Raw genomic sequence first — 15,059 nt, forward strand, 5'->3', positions numbered from 1 at the left:
GTTTCCTTGGCTTCCTTCCAATCTCAGCTAAAATTCTCCTTTTTATACAAAGCCTTTCCTACTTGTTCCCCCTAAATTCTATTTACTTCCCTGTGTCATTGTTGAGTTGTTCCAGTCATGTCTGACTCTCTGTGACCCCCATTTGATATTTTCTTGGCAAAGAAACTGGAGTTGTTTGTCATTTCCTTCTCCAGCTCATTTTACAAATGAGGAAACTGAGGCAAACAGGGTTAAGTGACTGGCCCAGGGTCACACAGCTAGTAAATATTTGAGGCTGGATTTGAACTCAGGTCCTCCTCACTCCAGGGCAGGCACTGTATCCACTGCATCACCTAGCTGCTGATTATCTCCAATTTTTCCTGTATGTAGATTGCTTGCACATAGTTTTTTGCATGTTGTCACTGACTCTAGACTGTGAGATACTTGACTGTCTTTTACCTTTCTTTGTATTTCCAGCTCTTAGTGCAAGGCCTGGAACTGTTTCCAGGAATTTGACTTTGTTTTATTTGTTTGTTTAGCATCATGTATACAGTGAACCTTTTAATTGATTCCTTTCTTCCTCTTCTGCATGACAGTCTTCTATCTCCAACCTACTGACAGATGTATCATTTCCAACTTGTTTCTTCATATCTTTGTTTTCCCCATTGTAGTCCACCCACTTTGTTTAGGGACATTTAATTGTCTTTTATAACTGTGGATGTGGAGACATGTTCCTCAGTCTTCTGGACCTTTTTCTTCCCAGGAAGGTTTTTGGAACATAAGAAAGGCAGTTGCTTAACTGTGGCATAAATGCAAACTCTGCAAACTCAGTGCAAGACACAACAGAATTCATCTCTTCTCCAGTGACTAAAAATCTCAACACTGTTTTTTCAACTAGTTCCTAATGTTTACACAATATCTAAATATTTCATTAAGACTTTTACCATGCCTCTAAACTACTTGACTTCTACACTCAACTTCTTTTCTCTCCACAACTTTAGAGCCACACCCTAGTTTCTTTCATTTTTTTCTCTTTTTGTTATTTTGATGCATTGATTTACCTTACCAATGTGTTACTTGCCTATTTATGGAATATTTTCTTCCTTTCCTTGTCAGCTACCTTCTCCTTTTCCCTCTTATTAAGTCATCCTCTTCAGGAGCTCTTACTGTTCCCTCATGTTCACCCTTCAGTTTGAGTCCTCCTTCAGATAGAGCCCTTCTCTTCTTTCATCTCAAGTTTTTCTTCTTCAGTTATTCTTTAGGGAATTCCTCAAAATCTCTTGCACACAAACCGAAAGAAGAATTTGGAGGTATGTGAATTTTCTTTTGCTCAATTTTTCCTAAATTACTACAAATCTATCTTCCCCAAATTCTATTTCTAACATTGCTTGACAAGTCAATACCCTTCCAAAGTACCTTACCAACCTCCTTGTTATTATTCAACTCAAGTCCTCTCTTCTCTCAATCATTTTCTCACAACCTTCTTTCCTTAAGTCAAAATTATGGCTATTTCTACTTGCTTGCTTATAAGAACCAGGCTAATCTCTATTTCACAATAGTCCTCAAAATGCATGGTAAAAGATATCAGTTTTTCTCTTATTTAAGCTCAACAATTCCATTTCCCTGCTAATCTTCATAGGTATAATCTTGGGCCATTCACCACATTGTCACCCTCCAATGTGGCACTCAGAAATGAATAAACACTCCATATGTGATCTGACCTTATGACCAATTTATGTATATTGAAAGGTAGTAAATCTCTTGTCCCTAAAGTTTTTCATGGGATTCCTGAATGAGCATTTTGGAAGAATGTTATAGAGTGGTTTCATGTTTCAGGTAGTGGTTGGACTTACTGATTTCTTATAGGACCAATGATTGGTTCCCCATCCCCATTGCCCTCCATCAATTGTCCATTTTTCTTTTCCTTATGAAGAAACCAAGCTAGTCTTACAAAAGCTAGCAAAACAAATGGTCCCTATCACATTGGTAAGAATTAAATTATCAAATCTTATAAAAGATAAACAAGATTTCAGGCATATACCTCGTACCTCAATTGTGTATACCATTGTGAAATTGCCCTATCAGAAAGTAATTTGTTTAGAGTTGCAACAAAATTTGTCGAAAAGATTGCTAACCCAGGAGAAACATGGGTTTGAATCTCACTTCTGATGTTTACTAGCTGTTTGACTCTTTGAACCTCAATTTCATTATCTATAAAATGGGTATAATGATATACCTGCAGTGCTTCATAAGGCCATTGGAAAAAAAAATCTAAGGAGATAGCATAAATAAATTGCCTTTTCAACTCTAAAATGTCATCATTATTATCTCTGATATTGTTATTATGCAGATACTTGATCATGGATCTAGGCTAGTTTAATACATGTGGCCTACTCCTTATCCCCTTCTAGCCGGATCATTTTAGAAGCTGGAAGCAGGAAGAGGAAAACATTTAAGCTAAAAGGGACTTTGGATAAAGTTCATCTTGTCTAGTCTCATCATTACACAGATGGAGAAACTAAAGTCTTCAGAGGACTGACTCAAGGTCACAAAACCAGGAAATGTTGATCTTTTGATTCTAATTTAAGTACTCTTTCCATGATGTCTTCTCAAGAAAAGAGAATTTTAAAAATCTAGTCTGTCTCATCTTCGACAGCTAAAAAGCCTATACTTTGGTATAAACTTAGGTATATTCTGTTTGTCTGACCAGAAGCGATGACATCTGTCCCTTTCCTTTCTCCATCCAGGGATCCTCTAGGCTCAGGGAAATACTAGCTGTAAGTTTGAGACCCAACAAAACTGAAAATTTGATTTCCAATCTCCCTATTTCCTTTGGCAAATAGTCACCAAATAATCAGCACTCAAACTGAAGAGACTATCCCTTAAGTGAATGATTATGTGAGAGATAAGTGATTTCACCTTAGAGCAGAGAAAGGTTTTGTTTTGTTTTCTTTTCTTTTATGTCAGGATTAATTCAGGTAAGGGCTCAAATGTACTTGAGGCTCACCAGGGTACTCTGGCTTGTTATGAAGGCTGCCTTCTATGATTTCCTAAGACTTTTTCTCCATTAAAAAAAAGACTATGTTAATAAAGCCATCCCAGTGGGTACAGGATAGAGGAGACTTTCCAAAGCAAGCTCCCCTTTATAAATTCAGGGAAGGTTTATGAGCTGTAAAGTTTGCATTATAAAAAAAAAAGAACTGAAGCTTTTACAAATTCAAATCCCTGTTGCCAAAGACATTCAGACATAAAGAAAGTAAATCAAACTTGTTAGGAACCCTCAGGGCTCCTGGGAGGAGAGCTTCCTTACTTCCAGATACTGATCAATAGAGATGTCTGAGATAGGTAGACCTGAAAGTTGTAATAAGTAACTTTGATTCACCCAATTTATAAAATAAATGGAATTTTTATTTCTGTACCAAGTGCTCAACTTCTTTTCAAAGGTATCTAGAGATGTCAATCTATGGAGAAAGAATTTTTATTTTTATAATGTCTGGTTTTCTCTGAAAACACATTGACAAGTGCTCTCACACAGATGATAGATTCATAAGTACTGAATGAGGAACCTCCCTCCAAATAAGTCTGAGTTGGAAGGTCTCAAAGATTTCAGGAAGAAAAATAATTCCAAAGGCTTTGTTACATGAGCATTGGTGATCATGGTATTCAAGGCAGAAGTCCCACTGAACAAAGAAGTAGGGCTTACCATGGTTAGAAGTAAAGTGTCTTGGTACTTGAAAGGGAACCCAAGCACCAATTATGGAGTCAATTCTATTTAATTAGAACCTAGATTAGTTCTAATTATGGAAAATTATAGTATTGACTAAGCACTTATTATGTGCCAAGTACTATACTAGGTGCTGGGAATATAAATACAAAAACAGAAAAATCCTTCCCCTCTGCAAGCTTACACCCTATTTTCTATGTAAAAACAGTCCCATTCCTAGAATCCTAGATCTTGAAGGAACCTTAGAGGCTATTTTGTCCAATCTCTCATGCAATACAGGCATTCCTTCTGCAGTCATGGAAGTTAGTCATCAACTCTCTTGTTTAAATAACTCCAAACTGACCTCCTCTATGTTCCTCCCACTTTTCACTCCAACCCCCATCTCCATGTTTTTACACTGACTGTTCCCAGTGCCTGGAATGCATTCCTCACTCACCTAAACCTTATCCAATCTTTCACTTCCTTCAAAACTGAATTTAAGCAACAATTTCTTAAAGCCTTTCCCTATTGCCACTACCCCTTCCTTCAAGTACTGGTTTTCTTTTCCCTTAACTTTTGTTTTTGAATTGTTTCAGTTGAGTCTAACTCTTCTTGACCCCATTTTGGAGCTTTCTTGACAAAAATACTGGAGTGGTTTGCCATTTCCTTCTCCAGCTCATTTTATAGATGAGGAAACTGAGGCAAACAAGATTAAGTGCCTTGCCCAGGGTCACACAGTTAAGTGTCTGAGGTCAGATTTGAACTCAGGAAAACCAGTCTTCCTGACTCCTGGCCCTTTATTCTATCCACTGAGCCACCTAGCTGACCTTATTCTTTAACTACCTGCTATTTATGATCTTGTATTTATCTTGTTGGGGCAGGTAGGAGGTACAGGGGCTAGAGTATCAAGTCAAGAGACAGGAAGACTTATCTTCTCTGAGTTCAAATCTGACCTCAAGTACTTACTAAGTGTGTGATCCTGGGCAAGTCACTTAATCCTTTTTGCCTTAGTTTCCTCATTTGTAAAATGAGTGGGAGAAGGAAATGGCAAACCACTCCAGTACCTTTGCCAGGAAAACCCCCAAATGGGAATCACAGAGAGACTGAAAATGACTGAACAAGAAAAATATACCTTGTATTTATTCTAAATATTTCCAAATGTGCATATGTTACTTCCCTATAGAGTAGTTAATAAATGTTCCTTGATTAAATTAATTAATCCCGTTGACGGGCAGCTCACCATTTAAAGAGCAGTTTGTATGTTTGCCTTTCCTCTGACCCCCAGATTATCCCACTAAGCCTTAACAAATGCTTGTTAAATGAAGGGGGGGAAAGTCCATTCTATTGTTGGATAACTCTGATGACTACATTTTATTTCTTACATTCAACCCAAATTGGTATCCCTACAATTTCCACTTATTGTTCCTCACCTAAGCCTCTGGGGATAACGCAAAATCTGCTCTCTCTTTTACATGGTAGCTCTTCATTTATTGGGAGATAGATATCATATTTCTTAGTCTTCTCTTCTCCAAAGTGTTTCTCCACTTCAATCTGGGCCAGACTCTGTTCTAGGCAATGGAGATAAAAACATAGTTCCTGCATTCAAAGAAATTATATCCAATAGGGGAGGCACATGGAAGCATACCCATGCAAATATAAGATAGTTTGGAGTGGACATTAGCAGTCAGGTGGGGAATTAGGAAAGGCTTTATGTATGAAGTGGCTTTGATGTGACCTTTGAAGGAAACTAGAAATTCTAAGAGACAGGGGGGAAGAGGGAGGGTCTGTCAGATTTATGGAACAGCCTGTGTTAAAGCATGAAAGCAGGAGATGGGGTGTCATGTGTGAGGAAAAGGAAGGAGGCTAGATTGGTGAAAATGGTAAATGAGTGAGGGCAAATAATGTACAATATGGCTTTAAAGGTAGATTGGATTCATGTAGGCATTGATAACAATTAGGAGAATATTTCAGTAATCCAGGCAAGAAGTGAGGAGGGCTTAAGGTAGTGAGGTAGCCATGTGAATGTGAAAATGGAGATGGATATGAGAGAGAAAAATGAAATTAGAATGGACAGGACTTGGCAGATGATTGGATGTTAGAGGGGTGAGAGAGTGAGGAGTTGAGGATGATCCTTAGTTTGCAAACCTTGATGACTTTTAACAAGTGTGATATCCTTGACAGAAATAGGGACATTCAGAAGATGGATAGATGAAAGGGTAAAGATCGTTAGTTCTGCTTTGGACATGTTGAGTTTGAGATGTTCTTGGAACATCTAGTGGGGTATATGTGACTGGAGCTCAGAAGAAAGGGAGAGAGAGAGAGAGAGAGAGAGAGAGAGAGAGAGAGAGGGAGGGAGAGAGAGAGAGAGATCTGGCAGTAGCCTGCACAGAGATAAGAATTGGGAAAGAATAAAAAATGTAGAAGAAAAAAAAGGATCCAAGATGGAGCCATGGGGTATATCCATAAATGGGAGTCATATATAGATAATGATCTAGTAATAGGATCATAAGATCATAGATCTAGACCTGAAATGAACCTTACAGATTTTTGAGTCAATCCCCAGCTCCTCACTTTACAAATAAGGAAACAGGCAAAGAAACAATGTCTTGCCCTCAGTGACACAGCTAGTAAGTGTCTTTATTGTTCTAAATCTAAAAAAGGAGCTGTCACACAGGTGTGAAAAACACCAAGAGAGAGGTCAATGTCACTGAAACCCAGAGTGTCAAGAAGAGAATCAGTGGTGTCAAATGCTGCCAAAGAATTCAGGAAGGATGAAGATTGAGAAAGGACCATCTAATTTGGCAATTAAGAGATCACTGGTAACTTTGAAAAGAGCTGTTCTAATTGAGGGATGAACTCAGAAGCCACATTGGGAGTGATTGGGAAGCCAGTGAGATGAAAGAAGTGGGAGTAATGAGTCTAGGTAGCTTTTTTTTTCTGGGAATTGAGATATGAAATAGATGAGAAGCATAGAATAGCAGCTTAATTTTAGGACCAAGTGAGGGTTTTTTTTTTCTTCTGAGGATGGAAGAGTCTTAGTTGTCTTGGCAAATAGCAGAGAATGAATTTATAGAAAGGGAGTGAAGATTAAAGGGAGGGGGAAGTGTGGGAACAATCTTCCAAAATAAAAGAAATGGGATGGGATCAAGGATGTTTTTAAAGGGATTAACCCTTGTGAGAAAAAGAGCTACCTTTTCATCAGAGACAGGAGAAAAGGCTGAGAAAATTGGAAATGATGGTAAGGAATTTTGAAGTATAGAATAGGGAAGAAGAGGGAGCTCACAAGGAATTATCTATATTTCCTCAGTAAAGTAGGAGGTGACTTTCTCTTCTGAGAGGATTAGGGGAGGATTGGTGTAGGAGTGTTGAGAGCTCCTTCAAAATCAAAACAATTGTTTTGAAATCTTCAGAGTGTCTTTTCAAGCCTAAAAGAAACTCCAACAAAAGATAAGATAAGAAAAGATAAGAATTTGCAAAAAACATTACTAACCTAAACTGATCAATACTTGGCATCAACTTAATAGAAATCTCTTGAGGGCACCTACAGTGAGTTGTTAGGATAGTACTTCCCAGTAATACTGTTTTTCACTAAGAAAGCCAAGAATTGTATGCAGTGATACATTATTGACTTATGTCTTACAAGTGGCTAAGAAAGAACAGGAAGTCATAAAGAAAATTAGAACAATTCCATTCATTCACTCATTGATTCTGCACAAGTGATAGGTTTACTGGAAAGAAGGGAATGTGTCACATCCTGTCATTCTTCTAGACCAGGAAGAAGTTGGGTGCAATCAGTGAAGTCTTGGGCTCTTTCTGCTCCTGGAGCTATTTAGTATTCCAAGTGTGCCTAATGTCGAATTTTACTTCTTGGCTTCTTAATCAGATGAGAACTGTATATTCTCCCAAAGTTATGTAGTCTGGAAGAGAGACATAGGTTGTGACAACTCTCTAATTCCCAACTATATACAAAATTTTTCACCCACTGAAATGGGTTAGCCTGTCCCTTGGCAAGTATATCTGTCAACTTTCTCTGAAATTTAAAGGTACTTTTTTTTTCTTCTTAAATTATGATTTGCTGTCCTTAAAAGGAAAAGCAAAACAAAACAAAAACAAAAGCCCCTTTGTAAATTACTTTACTGAAAAATATTTGTCATGTGGGCCAAGTGAAGCTAGAACATGGGCCTGGGAGTCAGCCATGTTTGAACCTAATTGACCTTACTTAAGTCTACCTCCCTTAATGGCCTCCTTCCAGAATGATTTACCTATATCTCTCCATTCCTTTCCTTGTTCACCTTTCCTCACTCTTGTTCTGAGGAAATTACAGTAGTTATTTTTTCTAAAGTACTTAGATCATGACAACTTTTATATGAGCACTCAATATTTTTATCTTACAAAAAATACTTTACTGGAATCTTTTTGGTGGTGTTTACTATGAAGGTTAATGAGATCATGAATTACTTTAATAAGCTGAACTTATTTAAAATTTTAATAAATAGTTCACATTATACAATAAACCAACATTATTTCAGACAACTTAACCAGAACCAGTATAAGATTCCTTACACACATAGCTATATAGCAAACAGTAGAGTTAAAAAAAAATATGCACTTTCTGTATTCCACTCCTGGAATAGCTTACTTCCACTAATATAGAAAAAAAAAGTCATTTCTTCTATTTCAGTGATGAAGTCAAAAATAATATCTTTAACAGCTGGATGCCATTTCAGATAGAGAGAAATCCACCTTATCAGTGAAAGAAAAATTTTGTTGACTTGCTTTACTAACAATTGTTATGAGTGAATAATTCTATAATCATTTCTGTTGAAGATAGAAGAAGAAAATTTGAAGACTTTGTGGGGTAGAAAGTGAATCATCACACATTTATTTGTTTGGTTATTCTTTACTTTAAAATTGTTTATGTCCAATTGCTTTAAAAAGATATTAAAAACACAAATGCAAAAGAGAGAGAGACAGAAAGAGACAGACAGAAAAAGAGAGGGGGGGTGACTTGATACACATAGTTCTATATACCTACATCTTCTTGGAACATCTAGTTGGGGATATGTGACTGGAGCAAATCCTTAAAAACTTCCTTTTTTTTAACCTCATAAATGTTATTTATTACATATGGAGACTCTTAGCATGGAAATACTCTTCCCCTTCCCACTCCATGAAAATTAGCAACTCATTTGCATGTGTGTATACATACTAAAGTGATGTTACTGTAATAAGCTAAGAATATGCTAATACACACTAATAATTATACCTTACTCTACCACACCACACCACACCACTCCATACTACATTATACTATACAAAACTATACTATACAATATGATAATATACTATGCTAACACTTAAATAAAACTATACTATAAAATACTAAATATTTTTACTATATATGACTAGACTAGACTAGACTAACATACTATACTAATGTAATACTAATAGTTATACTGTGCTATCCCATCCTACCCCATCCCATTCCATACCATACTATAAATGTTTGTATCTACACTATACTTATATTACATTTTACTTTACCGGCCTTTAGAGGATATTAATATGTATATATATTTTATTTGAAGTGATGAAAATAAACAAAGAAATTCTGGTAGTGGTCAAAGCAACTCAGAAAGTTTTTAGATTTTTAATAGAATGCCTAGAACTTTCTTGATTACTTAAAACAAGTTCTCCTTTTTGCTATGTCCGTAATTGGGATATAGACTATCTTAAGCATATGGAAATAAAACTTTATAATAATCAAGTTCATATTTCAAATATTATGCATTTCTGGGAACCATCTATTCTAGCCCAGATATCATGAGAATAACTGGCATCCTTGGTGTTATGTTCAACTGAGGTGCAAGGATCAAGTTGGCTATAGAGATTCAACTTTAATTTTTCAGGGATTAAGGATACATAAATGTTTGTATATGAATACTCATGTAGCTACATAGCTAAACTCTCACTTGACAGTGGGCATTTTAGTACTCTCATGAGTATTAGTATTGGAAAATATTAAAAGTATTAGAAAAAAAGTAGTAAAACTCAAACTTAATAATGCAGTAAGTTCTAGGTAGCCTATTAAATACCTACAATATTCTGAGTCACTTTGACATCTCTTAGAATTTCTTTGATGATTCTCATCCCTATAATTTTCCAATGTCATGCCACACTTTTTAATACTATTTCTTGCATTCAATTCTGAATGCCCAAGAGGGCAGTTAGGTGAGATGTTCAAGCACACCACATAAACAAGAGTATTTTCTGTGGACCAGATTTATACTGCAGCTGTGGTTAATATTAGGAGTGTTTACATAAAGGCTGATGCATGGACAGGTTCTCAACAACAGCTGGAGAGACTGCAGTCAGCCAAAACCTCAGTGAAGTGCTGTAAATCTTTTTAGTCAGGGCTGAAACAAACTAAGAACCTTTTTCTCCCATTAGTGCATCCGAATTAAACCATTAAACAGGGGTGAAGGTGAAGTACTGTAAAATTTCAGCACAAAAGGAAAGAGAACGTTTTAATTTTTGAGAAATTTGCCGAGCCTCACACACACACACACACACACACACACACACTGCAGTTTTCATTGCAATGTGTTTTATAGGCTATTTACAAAAATGAAACCTCTGCTTTGACTTAGAGTGAGAAGAGAGACATTTCAGCCAGGAAAATGGAAGAAATAAATGCCCTGAGGAAGATTTCCACATATTTCTAAAGTTCTCTGACAAAGAGAAACTCTATTTCCCTCTTTGAAAGCAGAATGTTTGTTAAGTATATTTGTTTTTGAAACAGGGTGGAATGATTATGGTGCAGGGAATTGATGTACTCAAAATACAATGCATCAATTTCATTTTCTCCTTTTTTCCCAAAAAAATAATGAATAATTTTTATTTTTAAGATATTTAGGACCTGATAAAATTCCTAATGATATTAAAAGATACAATTAGGTTGTCATCACACTTAGCATTTATGAAGTTTGAAAAATACACTACCAAGATGGTATTTGACTTTTGGTGAAGATTACAAAGACTGTAATACATTGTGAATTATTTTTTATTCTTTGAATATATTGAACCACTGTATTGTTTTAAAATGACTATTTCTGTCCCAAAAGCAAAATATATCTATAATACTATTGTATGATAAGCACTGATTTATTTTTTAGTTGCTTTAAAATGGTATACTATACTAATTATGATTTATCTCAGGAAAATACATCTATAAACACTCTTATTACTAGTAGACTGATTTAGAACTAGTACACTGGCCAGCGTTCGAGAGAAGATATAAAACTACTACTGCTTAAATTATTTACATTTTAAAGAAATAATCTGGTTCTGTATTATGGGGTCAACACTGGCATATCAGGCCCTGCTTAATAGCCATTGATTTCCTTTGTAGGGCTGTCCACCTAGGTGTTAAATATTTGTAGAACAGAATTCTTGAATGGTCAAGTTATATTTCTTCCTTTGAGTCCAAGTCAGAATCAGAAATAAATATACTGGAAATGTCCCTTTTTCTCACTTTTTGTTAAAGGGAATTAGGAAACTTTTTTTGTTTGTTTTTATCACATGACATTGTGTAATCAAAAGATCACTGGACTAGAATTTAGGTACCTTATCATAGCTTTGCAATCTGCTTGATGTCAGGAAAGTCACTTTACCTTTATGGGCCTCCATTTTAGAGTTATTATGAAGATAAAATGAGATAATTCTTTCAATGCACTTTGCAAACTTTTAAGTGTTATATAAATGATAATTATTGTTATTGTTATTATTAAACTAGATGATTGCTTTTAGCTTCAAAATCATATTTTTAAAAGGGATTTTACTGAAATCTTTGGACAAAAATTTTACTAGTTGGTAACTAGTTAGCTTTATACTTAACTAATACAAAGTTAAGATGTATCCAAACCCACTTTGTGTCTATAGAGTACTGATGAATGGAATTTTCAATTTACACCTGTCATATACTTTCACTGAGCTAAGGATGGACTCAGAAGAGGAAAGTGGGTTGGAATAAATTTGGGAAGATATGTTGCTTCCTACCATCACAACCAATCTTTTTAACGTCAATATTTTCCTGGTGATGCACAATGACTGTGAATCATGAAATACTAATACCTCAAAGAAATTGTATATGAACAAAAGTGAATTAGAAAGATGTATCATAGGGAGAGATTGAAAACATAGTACCAGCAGAGAATTAGATGTAACAATGATGCTGAGTGCATCAAGGGCATATGTGACAGGAAAAGAAGGTCTGAGGATACATATGTAGTGAGAATAAGGAATATACACAGATAGCCTGACTGTAGAAAGCTCCCAAGGTGTTGGATGAATGCTCTATAGAAAACAGAGAAAAGAATTGTCTTCTCCAGATCCATTTCACTTTTAAGGGAGGAATTTCATCTAGATAATGATTAGGCCAAATAGAAGATGAATTAAAGAGTGTCTTTCCTGAAGTTTAAGTCAGCAGAAAAGTTTGTGGGAAGTAATCAGCATCAGTCTAGATTCTTTGGTGTGGCAAACTGCAAAGATAAGGACTTTTATGGACTGAATAAGAAAATTTTATTGTAATTTTCTCTCTCTCTCTCTCTCTCTGTGTGTGTGTGTGTGTGTGTGTGTGTGTGTGTGTGTGTGTGTGTGAGGACGGTGGTAGCATTTATGTAAAATTCACAATTTAAGATCTACCTACTTTTTTTCCTTTAAAGAGAGTTGAAATTGCCATGCATTGTTAAAATATGTATTGAATACATTCCAAATAATAATATTTGAAAATTTCAGTCTGCCAAGAAGTTGGTCAGACATTCTTTTCTGTGCATGTAATGCTAATAATGGGTGTATATATTATATATCAGTAAAGATCATAATTATAAAGAAAAAAGTTTGGCTGTGACAACAACTGCTTTACATCAAATTCTCTCAAATAGGCTTTATGGAACCTTTAGGATATCATCTCCTTTCCACTCTGATCTCCTGTGATACCTGTTATGCTTTAAACAGACAAGGACAACTCTTCATATGAATCTCTGCTTCTATCCAATTTCAATTCTCTGCCAATAAATCAGAATCCCTAAGGATGCTTTTGTTCAGGGACATGAACTCAGTTCAAACTTTGTAAAAAATCTCCATTATAAAAAAAAATTACTCATCCCTCATTTTGACTCCTAGAGTTGAAAGGCTAACCAGATAACAGAGCTTTGGAAATAAAGCTGTTGTTAGTCACTAGTCCATGGGGAAAATAGATGATGCAAAAGGAAAGACATTCCGGAAGTGTGTTGTTTGCCTTCTTCTACCATGTTTGACCCAGGTGCCCTGAAAGAATATCTTTCCATTAATCCTCATGGCACATAAATGAAAATGAATGAGAGACATTAGTGGATGAAAAATACATTTGACTCACATAAAGACAGATTGCATAATTTTTTTCATTTTAATACTGCATAATAGCCTATTTATTTATATTAAAACTTGATGACATAGAGTACTTTGCAGCAAAGTAACCAAGTGAATAAAATTTCTGATTAACTGAGAGTTAGGAAGAAAAGGTTTCTATCACTGCTTGTTGGAAATATTTATAAATTATATTATACTGGCATTTTCTTGCCTCAGTCAATCAAATGTACTGAATATAATAGAATCTTTGTTCATTTAGAAACTTTTAATGTCTCAGAGTAATGACATCAAATGTCAATTATCATAGTATAGAATTGTAGTTGTAAAAGCTACAATGCAGAAGGGGCCAAGGCTGGCTAGAAATTCTAATAAAAACTAAAGGGATCTTATTAGTTATGTTGGAGAAAGGAAGAAAATTGTATAATGATAGGACAACTGTTCATGGGGAATGGGAAGATAGTGGGGTCTAACTATAATCTAGCTGCTTACTTCTAATTCCCAGCAAAATTCTAATACAGATTACTAAAAAGAATAATTGGTGCCCCTTCAGAAAAATCAGCAGTTGTTGCAAAGTTTAGCATAGCAGATAGGGAGCTGGCCTTAAAATCATGAAGAAATATGTTTAAGTTTGACTCCTACACCTTCTTGGGAAAGTCACTTCACTTCTTGATACTGAAAGCTGTCTTCACAGATAATAACCTGACGGGCAGTTGACAGCAGCAGTGGAAACACAACAGGAATTGTCTTTAGTGGTTCTCAACATTTGGTCCATGGATCCCCAAGACATTTTAGGGGATCTGAGAGTTCAAAATTATTTTCATAACAATACTAAGATATTTTAATTTCTAATATGGCAAATAATCATAGCTGTAACCCACATAAATGAAAACTCTTTGAAGGATCCTAAATAATTTTTAAGAGTGAAAAGGAGTTTTTAGACCATGAGAAAATTGATTCATTGAGGACTCCTACTCTATTCCAATCAGTATCAATCAATTTGAAATGATAGGGGTAGTGATTATAAGTTCTATATATTTGGCCCCAGAGCTGGGAGCTACAGATGATAAGATCACTTGCATAATCATAAGAAGCCAGTTAGAGGCCCTCTCCTCTTGTTTTTCCTTGTCATGATGACCAAGCCCAGTGTGGCAAAGGTGACTCAACTACATGGAAAGTCCCCTGAATTTATTTTTGTTCCTCCAGACAATTCTCTCTTGTCCAACATGAGCGGGTGTCCATCTTATGACCACCCTATGACCACCTAGTAAGTAAAGATATTCCTTGTTTCACCCAACTTGTAACCCTGCTGACAGATCATTTTTGCTTATGCATCATATGTCAACCAGTGGAATTATCCTATATTTGATATAGTTCTTCTTGAATGTCTCAATATCTAACCCTATAAAAATAGGGTACTGGAAGGAGGAGGCATCTCAGATTGTGAGGAAGATCTGAGGTCCACTTCATTAGAGGGGACCATGGACCCCTCTAATGGACTAAAATACCATTGGCTCACAGCTCTGCCTCAGTCCTTCTTATTGTAGGTTGAATAATTTTTATCACCACAGCCAAAGCTTTGAGAACTACTATTTTACATCAGTTAAATCACAGCAACAATAAAAAAGACATTCTGGAGAAGGTGTCTAGCAGATAGTTGGTGACAGGGACTGAATGCATAAATTTGGGAGCCATCTTTATGGAATTGGGTAGGATGCATGGCATCTGATGAAATGACTGAGAGAGAAAGTAAAGAAAGAAGAAAAGAGAGCCCAGGACATAGCCCTGAGATAGATGGGCATCATGTAGTTTGCAATGTTTGCAAGGGAGTTTTTCTGCAGTTCTTTCCAGTTCTGAGATTCTATGATTTGGTGAAACATGCAGTGTGTCCCAAAAGTCTTAGTGGAGTATTAAGCTTTAAAAAAAGCTTAATACTCCACTAAGACTTTTGGAGACCTGGTATATTAATTAT

At 35.8% G+C, this 15,059-nt stretch overlaps 1 protein-coding gene across 5 annotated transcripts in view; it reads left to right on the plus strand.

The window, feature by feature from the left end:
* Positions 1 to 15,059, plus strand: part of LOC114054137 (piezo-type mechanosensitive ion channel component 2) — a 527,965-nt gene that overhangs the window by 240,909 nt on the left and 271,997 nt on the right. The window lies entirely within an intron of this gene.

This window comes from Vombatus ursinus, unplaced genomic scaffold (assembly GCF_900497805.2).
Source record: "Vombatus ursinus unplaced genomic scaffold, bare-nosed wombat genome assembly UNPS02014812.1, whole genome shotgun sequence".
Lineage (NCBI taxonomy): Eukaryota > Metazoa > Chordata > Mammalia > Diprotodontia > Vombatidae > Vombatus > Vombatus ursinus.